The sequence below is a fragment of the Somniosus microcephalus genome, chromosome 10 (genome assembly GCF_052327205.1).
Source record: "Somniosus microcephalus isolate GS21.2 chromosome 10, FLI_Smic_1.0, whole genome shotgun sequence".
Classification (NCBI taxonomy): domain Eukaryota; kingdom Metazoa; phylum Chordata; class Chondrichthyes; order Squaliformes; family Somniosidae; genus Somniosus; species Somniosus microcephalus.
This window is the reverse complement of record NC_140996.1, coordinates 45,672,788-45,693,405: the sequence shown is the minus strand read 5'-3', so window position 1 is coordinate 45,693,405 and position 20,618 is coordinate 45,672,788. Positions and strand designations below refer to the sequence as shown.

The 20,618-nt window shown below is 46.2% G+C and overlaps 1 long non-coding RNA gene across 1 annotated transcript; it reads right to left on the bottom strand.

Moving 5' to 3' along the window:
• Positions 1-1,430: 1,430 nt before the first annotated feature.
• Positions 1,431-12,993, bottom strand: LOC147111501 (uncharacterized). Its single transcript, XR_015079844.1, has 2 exons — positions 12,484-12,993; positions 1,431-2,164 (listed from the first exon to the last, which is right to left on the bottom strand). It is a non-coding gene; the product is annotated as an uncharacterized LOC147111501 (long non-coding RNA).
• Between the last annotated feature and the right edge of the window lie 7,625 nt (positions 12,994-20,618).

Below are 20,618 nucleotides of genomic sequence, written 5' to 3'. Positions count from 1 at the left end.
CCTTTCTGTGAAAACCCGTGGGGGTTATCCAGATAACTGCACGGTTCCTTCTACACGGTCGAACGGACTACCGTCGTCCACTCCCATTACTTCTAAATCTTCCTCTCTGAGATCCGTATACATTTCAGGTCCCCTCTTGCCATCCTCTGAGAGGCAACGAAGATTTGTGGAATCCAGGGAGAAAAGCAACATTTTCACCTGTTCCTGATCATCACAGTCATTGATGGCTGCTGTTTCCTCTATCTCCCTGAAATGAATCGAGGGATCTCCCTTTACTGTGAGTCGTGTGAGGTGGCTCACCATGGACCTTAATTGTGGGCCAGCGTACGGCACCATGAGCTGGTTCTGGAGGGGACCGACACTGCCATCGGCAGCGTTGGGACCAAACCTCTGGTGCCGAGCGGGACACATTTGTGCCGGTCCCGGCTTTGCTACCAGTGGTTCTTCCACACACTCCACCTCGGCTACCTCCTCTTTCGCTACCCCCTCCTTTTCCGACCAAGTCTCACTATAACTCGGCGGTGCTGAGGGCTCGGTGGCTGGTACCACAATTACCTCAGCTGGAATCGGCTGTTTTGATTCCTTTTAAAAGTCCATGTGACTAGCTTTCGGGCTGACGAGACACACCATGCCTCTTGCCTTAACCAGGGCCGTTCTTAGGTCCTCTATGGTCTTTTGGCAGGGTCCGTGGTCAGTGCTCTCAAACCCGTGCACAAGGGTAAGCTTGTAAGCTGCCTTAACCTCTACTAATCTCTCCTCCTGCGCTCTTAGCTGTTGTGCGAGGCGGGCGTTTTTCTCCCGTATCCTCGTTTCATTTATCTTTGCCTCAGTAACCTGGCACTCCAGGTACTCTATCCTAGCCTGATGTTGACTAGCTACCACTTGGTGTTCCTGATTCAGCGCGTGAAGCGCTGTGATGAGTTTTCCCCACCCATGGCCTTTTCCTCTATCTCTGCTGCCTGGGTTGTGATCTTGGCTGCCTGTACTGCAACGACTCGGTCTAAGATCTGCACCTGCTTCTTGTAACACATCAGCCATACTGCCTTCTCAACTGACTTCTTATGCTCTTTGCTCTCTGTCCACCTGATGGCTGCGTCCACCGGACGCCCATCCAGGAAGAGATCGGAAATCCACTGTTTAGTGAGATTTACCTTGCCAAAGACATAATCCGCTATCCTCTCATCCATTGCATTTCGACCATTCAAACTTGGATCTACTACATTGCAATCCTGCTGCCAGGATGCTGCCGCGGTCGCCATTTTCTGTAAGGGGTTTTCCTTGAGAGATTTCCCTGAGGTTTCTCTCTCTAGAGGACTCTCTCTCTTGCACAGTAAAACCTTGAGTGGTTCGAACCACTCGCCCCTTAGATTCTATATTCTGGACTTAGGGGCAGGAACTACAATGTAGAGAAAACTCTTGTAGATCAAGTATGATGAAACAAAATGAAATTTTATTGCATAAGCTAAAATATCAAATCAAATGCAAGCAGATAAGAGAGTACATGGGAGGGAAAAACACACAGCAAATCATAACGACACAGGACTAACTAAGGCAAATACAGGCATCTTATACTCTACAAATATCATCATGAAATAAGGAAACACACGGAACATCGAGGGACAACTCATGTTAATTGTACCCTTAAAATCCACCCCCTTATTAAACCTATCTAGAACTGATTGTGAAGGGCCAGAAACATGCTCACCAATGCCACTAGGAAGTGCAAGGTTTTGAAATCGAATCTGCGTTTGGTCGTCTCAGGCGTTTCGTCTCCACATGGATCTTAGAGCCCCTGCGAGCTGCGCCACACCTCTATCCTGAGGTGGGGGTCGGGGCCGGCTGGACACCGGCGGGCCTGGATGTCGGCGGGGTCGAGGATCATCGGATCGACCCTGGTCAGAGGAGCCTTGGGCTGGCTCCCAGCGCTTCTTCAGTTTTTTATTCTTCTCCCGAGCCGTGGTGGCTGGGAGGTTTCTTCTCTTGTGGTTTTTATTTTTTTTGTCTCTTCTCCCAAGTTGGGTCGATGGCCTCTCGTTCCGGCAACAGCCCGGGGATGGTCGATGATTTCCCGATGTGTTTCCCCGGGGCGGGACGCCGGCTTCGAGACGGCTTTCTCGATGTTGGCTTTCTTCTTCCTCCTGCGAGTGCCTGCTTCTTCTTGTGGCTGTGAAAAGAACATAAGAACATAAGAAATAGGAGCAGGAGTAGGCCAATCTGCCCCTCGAGCCTGCTCCGCCATTCAATAAGATCATGGCTGATCTGATCCTAACCACCAATCTACTATCACAGAACCATCTCCTGAATCTAACAGAATTAGACACACGAAATAGGAGAAGGATCAGGCTACACGGCCCCTGGGCCCGCTCCACTACCCACAGGGCCATGTCCGATCTGAACCTAGACTCATGTCCAAATTACTGCCCGCTCCCCGTAACACTTAATTCCCTTTACTTCTAGGAAACTGTCTATTTCTGTTTTAAATTTATGTAATGATGTAGCTTCTACAGCTTTCTGGGGCAGCATATTCCATGGATCTACCACCCTCTGAGTGAAGTAGTTCCTCCTTATCTCAGTTTTGAAAGAGCAGCCCCTTATTCTAAGACTATGCCCCCTAGTTCTAGTTTCACCCATCATCGGGAACATCCTCCCCGCATCCACCCGATCCAACCCGTTCACAATCTTATATGTTTCAATAAGATCGCCTCTCATTCTTCTGAACTCCAATGAGTAGAGTCCCAATCTACGCAACCTCTCCTCATATGTGCATCCCCTCATCCACGGGATTAACCGAGTGAACCTTCTTTGTACTGACTCGAGAGCAAGTATGTCTTTTCTTAAGTATGGACACCAAAACTGTATGCAGTATTCCAGGTGCGGTCTCACCAATACCTTGTACAACTGAAGCAATACCTCCCTATTTTTATATTCTATCCCCCTAGCAATGAATGCCAACATTCCATTGGCCTTCTTAATCACTTGCTGCACCTGCATACTAACCTTTTGAGTTTCGTGCACCAGGACCCCCAGATCCCTTTGTACTTCAGTACCTTCCAGTTTCCTGCCATTAAGATAATAACTTGCTCTACGATTTTTCCTGCCAAAGTGCATAACCTCACACTTTCCAGTATTGTATTCCATCTGCCAAATCTCTGTCCACTTACTTAGCCTGTCTATGTCCCCTTGCAAGTTTTTTATGTCCTCCTCAGTCACTACTTTATCTCCCATCTTAGTATCATCTGCAAACTTTGATATGTTACACTCGGTCCCCTCCTCCAAATTGTTAATATAGATTGTAAAGAGTTGGGGACCCAGCACCGACCCCTGCGGAACACCACTAGTTACTGATTGCCAGTCTGAGAATGAACCATTCATCCCAACTCTCTGCCTTCTGTTAGATAGCCAATCCTCTATCCATGCCAGAATATTACTCCCAATCCCGTGATTTTTTATCTTAAGCAATAATCTTTTGTGTGGCACCTTGTCAAATGCCTTTTGGAAGTCTAAATACACTACGTCCACTGGTTCCCCTTTATCCACCCTATATGTTACTTCCTCAAAGAACTCCAGCAAATTTGTCAAACATGACTTCCCCTTCATAAAACCATGCTGACTTTGTCCTATTAAATTATGATTATCCAAATGTCCTGTTACTGTCTCCTTAATAATGGACTCCAAATTTTACCTACCACAGATGTTAGGCTAACCGGTCTATAGTTTCCAGACTTCTGTCTACTGCCCTTTTTAAATAAGGGTGTTACATTAGCAGTTTTCTAGTCTGCCGGGACCTTTGCTGAGTCCAGGGAGTTTTGGAAAATTATTACCAATGCATCCACAATCCCTACCGCCACTTCCCTCAAGTTCCTAGGATGTAAGCCATCAGGTCCAGGTGATTTATCCGCCTTGAGTCCCATTATTTTACCGAGTACCACTTCCTTAGTGATTTTGATTGTGTTTAGCTCCTCCCCCCCTTTAGCCCCCTGTTTGTCCAGTGTTGGGATATTCTTAGTGTCCTCCTAGTGGATCCAGAGTAGTAATTCCACCTAAGTTGATGGATAGAGTGCTCAATGAGCTTCATGAGGGTCATCTGGGAGGGGTAAAAATGAAGAACTTAGCCAGAACATTTGTGTGGTGGCCGGGAATCGATAGAGAAATCGAAGAGATGACCAAGAGCTGTGCAGAATGCCAGAAGGTCCAAAACGCCCCACCACAAGCTCTGCTACACCCATGGGAGTGGCCCTCATCTCCATGGCAAAGGGTGCAAATTGATTTTGCTGGTCCCTTCATGGACTCGATGTTTTTAATTGCGGCGGATGCACATTCAAAGTGGCCAGAGGCAATAAAAATGTCCTCAACCACCACGGAAAAAACTATCACAGTTTTACGAACCATATTCACCAGGAATGGGCTGCCTGAACAGATTTGCTCTGACAATGGACCACAGTTTGTGTCTGAAGAGTTCCGGAGGTTCTTAAAGAACAATGGTGTTAAGCATTACACATCTGCCCCATATCATCCAGCCACTAATGGATTGGCCGAGAGGTTTGTCCAAACATTCAAGACCAGCGGGAGCAGCGAGTCGGAGCCCGGTATAAAAACCGGAGATAGGCGAGGCCCGAGACCAGTCGGGACCAGCGGGAGCAGCGAGTCGGAGCCCGGTATAAAAACCGGAGAGAGGCGAGGCCCGAGACCAGTCGGGACCAGCGGGAGCAGCGAGTCGGAGCCCGGTATAAAAACCGGAGAGAGGCGAGGCCCGAGACCAGTCGGGACCAGCGGGAGCAGCGAGTCGGAGCCCGGTATAAAAACCGGAGAGAGGCGAGGCCCGAGACCAGTCGGGACCAGCGGGAGCAGCGAGTCGGAGCCCGGTATAAAAACCGGAGAGAGGCGAGGCCCGAGACCAGTCGGGACCAGCGGGAGCAGCGAGTCGGAGCCCGGTATAAAAACCGGAGAGAGGCGAGGCCCGAGACCAGTCGGGACCAGCGGGAGCAACGAGTCGGAGCCCGGTATAAAAACCGGAGAGAGGCGAGGCCCGAGACCAGTCGGGACCAGCGGGAGCAGCGTGGTGAGACCGGTATAAAAACCGGCGACCAGTGAGGCCCGACCAACTCAGCAGCGGGGAGAGAGGTAAAAAGTAATCAGAGTGTGACGTCACCAGGGAGCAGGTAAGTGATTGGTTGGTGAGTGTTTCTCTTTTTTAAACTTTAACTCTGTAGTTTATAGTTACCAGGGTCTTTCTGGTGTAGCAGGGACTGTTGGCAGACTATACAAGCGCCTTAGAGATATCTTTAATTGGTGATAGTAAATTAATTTAAATTAAGTAAAGGGAAGGTCATGCCAGGTGAGCCCAGCCCCGTGATATGCTCCTCTTGCTCTATGTGGGAATTCAGGGACCCCGGTGCCCCTGATGACCACGTGTGCCAGAGATGCATCCATCTGCAGCTACAAGCAGACCGCATTGAGGCGCTGGAGCTGCGGGTGGATGGGTTGTTGAGCATTCACGATGCTGAGAGGTTCGTGGATAGCACGTTTAGTGAGTTGGTCACACCGCAGGGAAGGGCTGCACAGGAAGACAGGAAATGGGTGACCACCAGGCGGAGCAATAGAAGCAGGCAGGTAGTGCAGGAGACCCCTGTGACCATTCCCCTCTCAAACAAGTATACCGCTTTGGATACTGTTGAGGGGGATGACTCACCAGGGGAAGGCAGCAGCAGCCAACTTCCTGGCACTGGGGGTGCTCCTGCTGCCCAGGAAGGGGGGAAAAAGAGTGGGAGAGCAATAGTGGTAGGGGATTCTATAGTAAGGGGAACAGATAGGCGTTTCTGTGGCAGTAGACGTGAATCCAGGATGGTTTGTTGCCTCCCTGGTGCCAGGGTCAAGGATGTCACTGAGCGGCTGCAGGGCATTCTGGAGGGGGAGGGTGAACAGCCAGTGGTCATGGTCCACATTGGTACCAACGACATAGGTAAAAAGAGGGATGAGGTCCTGCAGCAAGAATTTAGGGAGCTAGGTGAAGGATTAAAGAGCAGGACCTCAAAGGTTGTAATCTCTGGATTACTCCCGGTGCCACGTGCTAGTAAGTATAGGAATAGGAAGATAGAACAGATGAATGCGTGGCTAAAGGGATGGTGCAGGGGGGAGGGCTTTAGTTTCCTGGATCACTGGGTCTGCTTCTGGGAAAGGTGGGACTTGTACAAGTCGGACGGTTTACACCTGAACCAGAGGGGCACCAATATCCTTGCGGGGAGGTTTGCTAGCACTGCTGGGGAGGGTTTAAACTAACTTGGCAGGGGGTTGGGGTACAGAGTGGAGCTATAGTAGGGGGTGATTTACAGCCAAATACAGAGGGAAAAACAAGTCAGCTGGGAAGGCAGAGCAAATATGTGAAGGCAAAAGAGAATATGGCAGGGCTGGAAGGCATTTATTTTAATGCAAGGAGTCTTGCAAATAAGGTGGATGAACTGAAGTTGTTGTTGAACACGTGGGAGTACGATATTGTTGCTATCACGGAGACATGGTTGAGGGAGGGTCAGGACTGGCAGCTCAATATTCCGGGGTATAGAATCTTCAGGCGAGACAGAGGGGGGTGTAAAAGGGGAGGGGGTGTTGCAATATTAATTAAGGAGTCAATTACTGCTGTAAGGAGGGATGATATATTAGCGGGTTCCTCTAATGAGGCCATATGGGTAGAACTTAAAAACAAAAAGGGGGCAAGCACTTTGCTGGGAGTGTACTATAGGCCCCCAAACAGTCAGGGGGAGATAGAGGAACAGATATGTAGGCAAATCTCAGAAAAGTGCGAAAATAATAGGGTAATAATAGTGGGGGATTTCAACTTCCCCAATATAAATTGGGACAGTCAGAGTGTGAAAGGCTTAGAGGGTGCAGAATTCTTAAAGTGCATCCAGGAGAGCTTTTTGAGCCAACATGTAGAAAGTCCTACAAGAGAGGGGGCGGTACTGGACCTAATTCTGGGGAATGTAGCCGGGCAAGTGGTGGAAGTGTCAGTAGGAGAGCATTTTGGCGACAGTGACCATAATTCGGTGAGATTTAAGGTGGTCATGGAAAAAGACAAAGACGGCCCGGAAATAAGGGTTCTAAATTGGGGAAAGGCCGATTTTAATATGATAAGGCAGGATCTGGCCAAAGTGGACTGGGAGCAGCTGCTTATAGGAAAATCCACATCAAAACAGTGGGAGACTTTCAGAAGGGAAATAGAGAGAGTACAACGCCAACATGTTCCTGTAAAGGTCAAGGGTGGGACCAACAAGCAAAGGGAACCTTGGATGACAAGGGATATACAAAAATGCATTAGAAATAAAAGGGGGGCTTTTGGCAGTTACAAAAGACTAAAGACGGAAGAAGCCCTAGAGGAGTATAAAAAGTGCAGGGGCATACTTAAAAAAGAAATTAGGAGGGCGAGGAGGGGCCATGAAATAACACTGGCGAGCAAAATAAAGGAAAATCCTAAGATGTTTTATAAGTATATTAAGGGCAAGAGGATAACCAGGGAAAGGGTAGGGCCCATTAGGGACCAAAGTGGCAATCTGTGTGTAGAGCCAGAGGATGTAGGCGGGGTTTTAAATGAATTTTTTGCATCTGTGTTCACTATGGAGAAAGACGATGCAGACATAGAAATCGGGCAAGGGGACTGTGACATACTTGAACATATTAGCATCGAGAGGGAGGAGGTGCTAGCGGTTTTAGCAGGCCAAAAAGTGGATAAATCCCCAGGCCCGGATGAGATGTATCCCAGGCTGCTGTGGGAGGCAAAGGAGGAGATTGCAGGGGCTCTGACACAAATTTTCAGAACCTCTCTGGCCACAGGGGATGTACCAGAGGACTGGAGAACAGCTAATGTAGTACCATTATTCAAGAAGGGTAGCAGGGATAAACCAGGGAATTACAGACCAGTGAGTCTAACATCTGTGGTGGGGAAATTATTGGAAAAAATTCTGAGGGACAAAATTAATCTCCACTTGGAGAGGCAAGGATTAATCGGGGATAGTCAGCATGGCTTTGTCAAGGGTAAATCATGTTTGACAAATCTGATTGAATTTTTCGAGGGGGTGACTACGGGGGTGGATGAGTGAAATGCTGTGGATGTGGTTTACATGGACTTCAGTAAAGCTTTTGACAAAGTCCCGCATAGGAGACTGGTCAAGAAGGTAAGAGCCCATGGGACCCAGGGTGCCTTGGCGCGTTGGATCCTAAACTGGCTGAGTGGCAGGAGGCAGAGGGTGATGGTCGAAGGTTGCTTTTGTGACTGGAAGCCTGTGTCCAGTGGGGTACCTCAGGGATCGGTGCTGGGTCCCTTGTTGTTTGTGATCTACATAAATGATTTGGATGAGAATGTAAAAGGTATGATCAGTAAGTTCGCAGATGACACGAAAATTGGTGGGGTGGTAAATTGCGAGGAGGAAAGCCTCAGGCTACAGGACGATATAAACGGGTTGGTCAGATGGGCGGAAAAGTGGCAAATGGAATTTAACCCTGAAAAGTGCGAGGTGATGCATTTTGGGCGGACAAATAAGGCAAGGGAATACACAATGAGTGGTAGGACCCTAGGAAGTACAGAGGGTCAGATGGACCTTGGTGTACATGTACATAGATCCCTGAAGGCAGCGGAGCAGGTAGATAAGGTGGTTAAAAAGGCATATGGGATACTTGCCTTCATTAGCCGAGGCATAGAATATAAGAGCAGGGAGGTTATGATGGAGCTGTACAAAACGCTGGTGAGGCCACAGCTGGAGTACTGTGTGCAGTTCTGGTCGCCTCACTATAGGAAGGATGTGATTGCTTTGGAGAGGGTGCAGAGAAGATTCACCAGGATGTTACCTGGGATGGAGCGCCTCAGCTATGAAGAGAGGCTGGACAGGCTGGGGTTGTTTTCCTTGGAGCAGAGAAGGCTGAGGGGGGACCTGATTGAGGTGTACAAAATGATGAGGGGCATAGATAGGGTAGATAAAGAGGAACTTTTCCCCTTAGTAGGGGGGTCAATAACAAGGGGGCATAGATTCAGGGTAAGGGGCAGGAGATTTAGAGGGGATTTGAGGAGGAACTTCTTCACCCAGAGGGTGGTTGGAATGTGGAATTCAATGCCTGAAAGGGTGGTAGCGGCAGGAACCCTCACAACATTCAAGAAGCATTTGGATGAGCACTTGAAATGCCATTGCATACAAGGCTATGGACCAAATGCTGGAAAATGGGATTAGACAGGACAGGGATGGATGGGCGGCGCAGACACGATGGGCCGAAGGGCCTCTTTCTGTGCTGTAAAACTCTATGACTCTAAAGCTATCAAGGCAATGTGTAATGAAGATATACCCCTACAACACAAGGTGGACAACTTCTTGTTTGCCTACCGGAATGCGACACATGCGGTTACCAACCAAACTCCAGCCATGATGTTCTTCAATCGAAGACTACGATGCCACTTGGATTTGGTTAAGCCAAACGTCTGAAGAGATGTGGAGAACAGGCAGTTTCAGAATATGAATGAAAGGCTGACCAGGAGTTTTAAGATAGCTCAACCAGTTTTGGCCCGGGACTACTGCACTGAGAAATGGCAGCCAGGAACGATTTGTACATGGCAAGGACCTCTCATGTATACCGTGGACGTTGGAGAGAGCATTGTAAGATGCCATGCTGACCAGATTCTAGAGTCACTGGAAAACGTTAACTCCACACCACGATCTGATACACCTGGCAATAAAATCGACGTACCAATTGCAGCTACCGCAGAACCGGTGATATTGGAAGCAGATGAACCAAACAACGACATTGATCCTGACTCAACACTGCCAGCAGAACCTGATACCCCAAAGAGGCGTTATCCAGACAGAATCAGGAAGCCTCCTCAAAGACTGAACTTATAATTGCTTAAACTTAACCAATGTATCTAGCAACCGTAATTGTGATTGTAATTAGTTATCATTTAGTTGTTAAATGAATGTTATGTACTGTTTATCTAAAAGGGGAGGAATTGTTGTGTATGTACCTTTAAGAGAATAACTGGTCTCAGACTGCAGTACCGGCAGTGACCACCCCTGTATAAAGGCGCTAGTGAGCCTCTGTTGTTTTCAGTTCTCGATTGACTTCGATCAGTAAAGACTTGTTTAGTTCAACTCCTGCTGTCCGTGTCTCAATCATTCACGGACATAATAATTTGTACACCACACCACATGAGGTCTTGGACAGAATAGAGAGGCAAAGAAGGGGTGCAGTAAATGATATTTTCACAGCTTTTAATACAGGTACTTCCGTCATCAGCACACTGGATGGCGTGGAGCTGCAAACCCAGATTAATGGTTTAAAAACACAGCTAAGAAAGATACTGACTGATGAGAATAAGGTAGTGGGTTCTGAGTTACATGAGGACCAGGCCATGACACTACCCTTAAAAGAGATAATAGCTGAGCTGGAGAAACACGCCAGAACGGTAAATGGTCTCATCAGGGAGGATCGGAATGCGTCCGATCAGGCTGCACAGAACGAAGCTTGTGTGCTATACGGGGCATGGTTACTGGGCGAGGGCCGCAGTAATCTGGAGGATTTAAAGCAAGGCTTAGTCCCCTCATGGATCAGCAATAAGCACCTTGCAGCCCTCCACCCTTTTGAGAACACTTTGAGTCCGTGCCAGCTCAGACTAGCTTCAGAGGCCTACCCAGTCCCAGTGGACTGTGGACGGTCTAATCACACCATTATGGGTGTAGTGGTAAGAATGCCGGTGATTGGAAAGACAGCCAAACCCGCCCCGGTATACAGGGTGGAGAACATTGGAGTCATTCAGGGGGGTGCGCACATTCGCTACACAGGGGTCCCACCCTACGTCATTCGATGGGAGCATGCAATGACAGGTACCGACCTCTCGGGGTGCCGGAGCCGGGGAGCACACATCATCCTGTGTCCCCAGCACTTGAATGCCCATTCAAAACCACAGTGCGGGTTCAGAACTGCTGGCGTGAAGCCTATAAATTGCACCATGGAGGCAATGGCACAAGGCCATGTGCCCCTGCAGGTGGCATATATAGGAGGTGGGACATACTGTGTCACCACTGCAGCGCCCCACTACCAGCATGGACAGCATGGTTGGTGTCCGGTTAGTGACAGCAGCTTCTGTTTCAAGCCCAGGGCAGAAGTTCAAGTGGCCCAAGAGCGAATTGTCCCCATTCCTGAACCTTCCACTTTTCACATCACTGTGAGGGAGAATTTCACCGATTTGCAGCATTTTATTGCACATTTTGGATATATCATTCCCCCTCTCCTTGAACACCTCACCAAGATATTAAAAGCTGTTGTTGCTTCACAGAAACACTTCTACACACTGGAGCAGAAGACTCTAGAGATAGGGGCTGACATATTGAACATAGTGACCCCACTGTGGTGGGACCTGTTCACTAATATAGAAGTCCCTTCCTGGATTAGGATAGCCTCCCAGATTCTTGTAGTGTGCCAGGTTGTCATTGTAGTTTATTTGTTGTTTGTACACTGTAAAAGGGTCAAACACTCGCAAAAGTACGAGAATAGAGGGGAATGGAGGGAGCATTATGTGCGGGTAGAAGAAGAAACACCCGTTTAGATTTTGCTGTTTTGTATAAAGTTAAAGTTTTCCCTCCCTCCTCTGTACTATTTTTGATATGTATTCATGTGTATCTTGAATTTTTCGTTACGTATTTTATTTTTATTATTGAAGTTTTATTAGATGTGATGTCATTATTAGAAAGTAATGTGTATGCACTAGGTGATGTAGGGGTATAAGGACCCCCTCCATGCCTGGAAGTGAGTTGTTAGATTTTTAACTCCAAGGTATTGCCATCTATAGATGCTTAATGTACACTAGATTTTTCTGAAATGGGAAATGCATGTGTCGTGGGGTCATAGATAGGTAATTACTGGGGATGGTTAGATTGTGGAAAGTCAGAAAAATTTTGCTCACCCAGAATTCTGATACTTCAAGCAAGTTACAGTATCATCAGGGGGGAGTGTAGGATTCGCAAAATTGGATTTAATATTAAAAAGGGTTAAATGGTAGAAGAGGCCGTGATTCTAAAGCCTGTTTTAAAAGAAGCCCAGAAAAAGGGGCATACAAAATGCACACCATACCATATGATCAGCTTGTTGGGACGCTTTAAAATGGTTCCTGCGCAACCTCAGACAGTTTTGTGGATTCAACCCACAGTAAGTTCTGGAAGCCGTTCCTGAGAGAATGAAACCAGACCCACACGTATGCATATGGATTAGATGCAGATCTAGTCAAGATCGGCCTGGAGACAGAGGCCATCAAGATGTTGCCCCAGACAAAAGGGGACAATTTCATATTCATGAGAACAGCACCCAGGACTAGATAACGAGATCAGCAGGACATTCAAAACAATGGAGATAATTTCAAACCAGAGATGGGCCCGTTACCAGCCGTTTAAGACATCTTAAATATTAATAACTACCCCACTGTGCTCTCAGCCCACCAAAATTGAAACAAAGACTAACCTGATTTTGGGTGGGAAGTGAAGCCTCTGGAAGAAAGATATATCTGGAGAGACTTTTTCGGCAGTTGAACACTCTCTCGACACGACAGGCAAGCTTGAATAGTCATAAGGAGAGTCGAGCTGAAAGACAGTTTACAGGTGGCAGTCAGACAGTCATTGCAGCCTCAGCAGCCGGTCCAGCATTTTAGCTGGGCAAATAAGAGCTGGTTTGGGGAAAGATCAGCGGACTCCTCTCCACCGTCGGAGGAGGAAGAAGAATTATAACTGCCTAAAGAAAGTTGTTCGAAACCAGCATCCCGCCCCGGGGAAAACCATCGGGAGATCATCGACCATCCACGGGCCGCAGCCGAAAGCAAAGGGGCCATACCAGCCCAAGGCTCCTCTAACCAGGGTCGAGCCGACAATCCTCGACCCCGCCGACATCCAGGCCCGCCGGTTTCCATCCGCCCCTGACCCCCACCTCAGGAGAGAGGTGTGGCGCAGCTCGCAGGAGCTCCACGATCCACGTGGAGACAAAACGCCTGAAAGGACCAAACACAGATTCAATTTCAAAACCTTGCACTTCCTAATGGGATTGGTGAGCATGTTTCTGGCCCTTCACAATCAGATCTAGATACGTTTAATAAGGGGGTGGATTTAAGGGTACAATTAACATGAGTTGTTGTCCCTCGATGTTCCGTGTGTTTCCTTATTTCATAATGAACTTTGTAGAGTATAGGATACCTGTATTTGCTTTAGTTAGTACTGTGTCATTATGATTTGTTTGTGTGTTTTTCCCTCCCATGTACTCCCTCATCTGCTTGCATTTGATTTGATATTTTTCCTTATGCAATAAAATTTCATTTTGTTTCATCAAACTTGGTCTACACGAGTTTTCTCTACATTGTAGTTCCTGCGCCTAATTCCAGAGTACAGAATCTAAGGGGCGAGTGGGTCAAACCACTCAAGGTTTACTGTGCAGAGAGAGAGGCCTCTAGAGAGAGAAACCTCAGGGAAACCTCTCGAGGATGAAACCCCTTACAGACCAATGTGTAGCACACATGGAAAAATCTTCCAGAAATTGATAGTCCACTGGCAAGGAATTACAAATGCTCAACGTGTTCATGTCAAATTTCCCTGTCTCCTATTTTCATGGCAATGTTATCCATTACAAGTGATCAGTTTAACATCTCTGTCAAAATAGCAACTGAGTAATTTGATATGAGTGTGTTAAGCATTTGTATGAAATCACTGGCTGTACTTTCCAGACTATCATTTTGGACAGGAGGCATCTTCCTGGTATAAGCTTTTAAATTGTGAATTGAATTGGAATGAAGAGCTGGCATGGTGGAGAAACATAAAGGGCATGATTTTACCTGTGGAAGTGGGATGGCGGCGGGAGGCCTGGTTGGTGGGTTCCGGTCTGGCTCCCATCTGCACACACTCTCTGAAAATGATTTTCCGTAGATTGGCCTTGTTAAGCCCGCCCTGCAGGGTTCCCGGCCAATTAATAGGAAGCGGGTCTGATGACATCATTTGATGACATGTCATCAGCCGGTTTCCTTAAGGGGACCATGGCCAAATTGATTTTGACATTAGTGCTGTCAGTGTTCTGCAGAATTGAGGTGCTGCAAACACTGACAAGCACTGCACAAAGGTGCACGGCTCAAAGGTGCACACTCTCTCATGAATCCCTCCATATGCTTATGGGGGGAGTCACAGCACGCAGGGAGGTCCTCTTCCCGTCTAATGGGTGGAAGAGACCTCCCCAGGAGATCAACGCAGTCTGGTTGCACATTGCACAGGAGGGCAAAAGCAGGGATGTCGTCAGGAATCCCTGGCTGCAGTGACGCAAACCTTTCAATGATCTCAGTAGATCATGAAATGTTACTGCAAAGCCACACGCAACCTCATCCTGCTGTGCCACTCATCACATCCACATCACTCTGCCTTCCCTACCCTACTCCAGCACATCCTTACTCACACTAACTTACCTTGCACCTCCACCCATCCCTCTCTATCTACATTATAACTTTGCCATCTCACCAGCTACCACTCACACTCACCTCATCCTAGTCCAATCCTACCAATTAACAACACACAAGGGTAGGCACCTGGATGTGTTATGCAATGTTCATGTAAATTTTCTGTTAATGTGTTGTCAAACATTGAAATCTTTATTTTCAACACTTTGCCTTATTGTACAGATCCGTGCTCACCTTTGGAAGTGTCTTCGTGAGTTGCAGTGAATGGTTAGACACAACGGTATCCCCTGCAATACTGATGAGTGTAAAAGGAATGGTGTTAACCTGGTGCATCGTGTGGCAGCCAGGATGTACAGCGTCAAGTGAAGTAAATCTGACCATGGTGATGCCATCGCTGACGTCCTGGCCAGCAATGTGGTTGGGTGCTGATGCCCTCTGTCCTGTGCAGCATCAGGTGATTGCGCAGAAGGTAGGTGTTGTTGTTAGTGATGTTGGTGTGCCTGGTGATGTTGGTGTTGGTGCTGATCATGGAGGGATTCAGAGGACCAAGGTGAGATTTTTTCAAGGGCACCAATGTTGCTGGAATAGATGGCAGCTGAAGTTGAGATGGCAGAAGCGATCTGTCAATGGTGAGAGAGCTTGCTCCAAGGAGGTGACAGTGCATATAGAGTTCACAACACACACTTACAACCGCAATACAGCTCAAATGTGTCTTCCAAATCCTGAAGTCAGCAACTTCTGTCATTTGAAAGTGACCTGCTGAGAGGTTAGGTTTTATGCAGCAATTGCAGCTGTGAACTATTCAGCTCATTGGAAGACCCGACTCACTCAGCTGGCGTGTTTGCCGAATGATGTGAAACACATTGAAAATATGTGAAAATAGAAAAAGCCTGGCAATATAGCAGTTAACAAGGAGTTAACAAGCTGTTGACTACCTTAAGTGCATCTCCCGCCGCTTGGTGTCAGGTCTGTTCTGAAGTTGCAGACCCGACACTTTGGAAACTAGCGTGCAGGCGGGTTCACAACGGATTCCCAAACCGCCGTCAATAATTTTGAATTTAACCTCTGACCCACCTCCGAACCCGCCCTCTGAGCACCGGCAAAATTGCGGCCAAATACTCTGGACACAGAACTGCTTGACACAGAACTGCTTTAAAAATAATTATTTAATCAAAGCATTTAAGTATTTTTTACATCAGTTAATGCACGCAACAACAGATGAATGATTTTGTTATAAAAGTGAACAGAAGGTTTTCACCCAACTGTATTAATTAATTTGCTAAAATATCATATAGAGGCATTTCTGCTTCCATATAATTTATTTTAATTATTTTATGAGGCCATTTTTCCTCTCAGGGTCCACACTGGGTGTCCAACAAGGGCAATGTACCTGAGGCAGCTGTGGCTTTAAGGGGAGAGGTACCTACAATTTTCCTGGGCCAGTCCATTTGCACAGCCTGGGACTAAGTTTTGGGCAGTCGACTGATGGAGCTCGTTGATCGGCTGCCTGTTACGGCAGCGAAGAGTCTCTCGTCATTCTGAGGCTCCGGCCTCATTTAAATTTGGCAGCCATGTTGCAGGGCGCAAAGCAGACGTCCCGACGCAGCTGGCCAGATTGACGCCTGAAACTTGGGCCAGAGGCACCGCAAGCAAGGTAAGTTGCGGGGGAAATCGCGATTGCGGAGGGTAGAATATCCCCGGTTAGCAGTGACCAAGATTATTCTTGTGAATCACAGATGAGCACTTCTGCACCTACCAGGCCCACAGAAATAATTCAATATTTCACCTTTAATAGGCTTCTGTGGTTCCATTGCCCATGCAACTGGTCGGAGTGTGCACAATGCAGGACCCGACCAGTTTTGACCTAAAATGGCAATCCGCGTCCTATTTACATAATAGGATCCTGATTTACAAATTAAAAGGGGCCTATCGTCTGAAATAAGCAAATGTTTTGGGCACTTGCTGGAAGGTCCCTTTCAAAATGGAGCCCGGCGCATCACCAGTTTTAATGGGGCGGTAAGGCTATTTTGAGACTGTTAACTCCCCCCCTCCCCCGCAGCCGTTAACACCAGATGAATGCAGTGAAAATTGACTTATTGTTAGATATTAATTTTATAAGATACTGAATTATGTGTTACATCTCATCTATGTTTATTGAGATTTACGGATTGATTAAAAATTCTGACCAGCGATGATTTTTTTCTGTGAAGTAATTTATTGTGAATATTTTATAATGAAACCTAATTTGCTATTCATTTGCCTTTTTTTGGTTATCTTTCCACTGAAGAGTCATAAAAATTCTGATAAAAAAGTAAATTCATTGACTAACGGGATTCAGGATAAAAATGAGAAATCTGAAGAAAACTTTACATTGAAATTATAATTTTTTGAACTTATATAAACCCAGTGCTCACCATTATGTGAAGAGAGCTTTTATTTTGCTCTGCTGTGTTTTTCTTTCCCTCAATTCGAAAAGTGACGTTCTTGGACCAGCTATGAGAAGATCAAAGTCTGGCAGCACAGCAAGCTGCCAATATCCTCCTTTCTAATGGTGACAGTGATGTGGGAGATATAAATAGAACTGACAGCCACACGGACTTGGAAGAGAGACAAACACTTGCAGTCAAAAGAAAGGGAAAACCAGTTAGTTTGAAGAATGTAAGGGACCACGCAGTAAATTATTCAGAAAAAACTAAGAACCAGAAGAAGATTTCCAGAGAATAAATGTAGGTTCGAAAAGGCAAGTGAAAGAATTGTAAATCAAGATTAAATTAAATAATAGGTTGAGAGAGAGCAATTGAATTTATCTTCACTGAATGAAACAAAGATTTGCCACATTAAGTGGATGACTGAACACCCAGTTTCATTGTGATCTGGAATATAATGATTCTCCTATAGATTTTAATTTATGCATTTTCTGTAGTACACGGGAATTTGTTTCTGTACTCATGGGATGGTGCTAATCAGTTTTTCCAAACATGTAACTATTTCCTCCAGTCATGTTTTAAACTTGTTGTCAAACAAATAGCTATATAGATCAGACTTTGCAGCGCCTCCCCCATGATTTTATGTCTAAATGCGGACTTTTTTTGAAATCAACAGTGGTACAAATGAAAGTACTTCTTACAATAGAAATTGCAATTACCTTTTTTGAAACTAATCGTTGCTTTTTATATATTTATTTTGTGTGTTTATCGTAGTTAGCACTGGGTATGGCAAAAATGGAGCATATTTTTAATCTACAAAGTATCATGGTATTGGCATCTTTCTTTCTATCACAGTTCATAAGAGATTAAAAGCCAGGAACATTCAAAAGAAAATGATGCAATTTGTTTTAATGCACAATCAAAACAAGAACAACCAGGATATAAAGTTTATAAAAGAAATAATTTGCATTTATACAGTGCCTTTCACGACCTCAAGACATCCCAAATCGCTTTGCAGCAATAGATATTTTGGTTCGGGAGGGGGTGTGCCAGGGTAGAACTGTAGTGCAATCTCAGTGGGGTGGGGGGAGGAAAGTCATTTGGAGCACCACATTGATCTGCTGGGTTTCCAACCTTCAAAAATGTGCCATTAATTTTGCTGCAGAGGGAATGAGAACCATTTAGGCTCTCTCCCATTACATTACTAGTCAGCTTGCCCCCTAATAAACCCAGAGGAGCCTATGCCTGCTGAGAGTAGATGCAAGGCCTACTGTGGACCTTTAGAAGGACTCAAGAATTTTAAAAAAACCACAAAGATAATCGGGCCCCCTGTGATCGATTACCTTTCCAAGAGTGGCCCTGAGCTCCCTGAGAATTTGTTTTGAAAAGTTCTTCTTTATAATACAGGTGACCCAGTTTCGGCATCAAGCTCAGGTATAACACAGAATAAGGCTCCATTCATTCTACCCCAACATTGTGTCTCAGCCCCACCACAGAAGAGGTCACTTACTACAACAGTGTAACATTTTTCCATGTTCTACACCAGCCATCCTATGGTCTCTCTAAGTGAGCGTGCTAATTATTTCTGAATTGGAGCTTATTTTGTGAATTGAGCCAAAGCACAGTTCATCCTTCTAGCCAGCAGACAAAGGAGATTTCAGCCCTCTATACTGGGCTAGATTTGAACTCAGATTCTAGATATGAGTGGTCACTCTCTTACCAACTCATGGTCTACAGAGCAGCAGTGATACCCGCCCTGCTGTTTGCCTCAGAGACATGGACCTCAAAGCACTGGAGAGGTACCACCAACGCTGCCTCTGCAAGATCCTGCAAATCCATTGGCAGGATAGGTGCACCAATGTCAGTGTTCTCGCTCAGGCCAACATCCCCAGCATCGAAGCTTTGACCACGCTCAATCAGCTCCGATGAACGGGTCACATCGTCCGCATGCCTGATACGACACTCCCAAAACAAGCGCTCTAGTGCTGTGGGGGAGGGGAGGGTTTAAACTAAAATGGCAGGGGGTTGGGAACCTGAGCAGGGAGACAGAGGAAAGGGAAACAAGGATAAAAGCAAAAGATAGGAAGGAGAAAAACAAAAGTGGCAGTCAGAGAAATCAACGGTTTAAATCAAACATGGCCACAGTAAATAATAGTTCTAATAGGTCTAAGAGCGTTAAAAAAACAAGCCTGAAGGCTTTGTGTCTTAATGCGAGGAGCATTTGTAATAAGGTGGATGAATTGGCTGCGCAAATAGAAGTAAACAAATACGATTTGGTTGGGATTACGGAAACGTGGCTCAAGGAAGGCCAGGACTGGGAACTCAACATCCAGGGGTATTCGATATTCAGGAAAGATAGGCAAAAAGGAAAGGGAGGTGGGGTAGCATTACTGGTTAAAGAAGGGATTAACACAATTGTAATGAAGGATATTAGCTCTGATAAGGTGGAATCTGTATGGGTAGAATTGAGAAATACTAAGGGGAAAAAAACGTTAGTGGGAGTGGTTTATAGACCTCCAAACAGTAAGGCGGAGGTTGGGGATGGCATTAAAAGGGAAATTAAAGAAGCGTGCAATAAGGGCACAGCAGTCATCATGGGTGACTTTAATCTGCATATAGATTGGGCCAATCAAATGAGTAACAATACTGTGGAGGAGGAATTCCTGGAGTGTTTACGGGATGGTTTCCTGGACCAATATGTCGAGGAACCAACCCGAGATCAGGCCATCTTAGACTGGGTATTATGTAACGAGAAAGGATTAATTAGCAATCTTGTTGTAAGAGGCCCCTTGGGTCGGGGCGATCATAATATGATCGAATTCTTCATTAAGATGGAGAATGAAGTAGTTGACTCGGAGACTAGGGTCCTCAATTTAAATAAAGGAAACTATGACGGTCTGAGGAGCGAGTAGGGTAGGATTGATTGGGGAATGGCACTCAAAGGGTTGACGGTGGATAGGCAATGGCAAACATTCAAAGTCCGAATGGATGAACTACAGAATTTGTTCATCCCAGTTTGGCATAAAAATAAAACAAAAAAGGTGACCCAACCGTGGCTAACAAGGGAAATTAGGGATAGCATAAGGTCCAAGGAGAGGGCATATAAATTGGCCAGAAAAAGCAATAATCCTGAGGATTGGGAGCAGTTTAGGATTCAACAAAGGAGGACAAAGGGATTAATTAAGAAAGGGAAAATAGAATATGAGAGTAAGCTTGCAGAGAACATAAAAACTGACTGTAAAAGCTTTTATAGATATGTGAAGAGAAAAAGATTGGTGAAGTCAAGCATAGGTCCCTTGCAGTCAGAATCGGGGGAATTTATAATGGGGAACAAAGAAATGGCAGACCAACTAAATACATATTTTGGTTCTGTCTTCACAAAGGAGGACACAAATAACCTCCCAGAGATGCCGGGGAACATAGGGTCTGATGAAAGGGTGGAACTGAAAGAAATCAGTATTTGTAGGGAAATGGTGTTAGGAAAATTGATGGGACTGAAGGCCGATAAATCCCCAGGGCCTGATAATCTACATCCCAGGGTACTTAAGGAATTGGCCCTAGAAATAGTAGATGCATTGCTGGCCATCTTCCAGAACTCGATAGACTCTGGAACGGTACCCATGGATTGGCGGGTAGCTAATGTTACCCCACCATTCAAAAAAGGTGGTAGAGAAAAGGCGGGGAATTATAGACCGGTAAGCTTGACATCGGTAGTGGGGAAAATGCTAGAGTCCGTTATAAAAGAT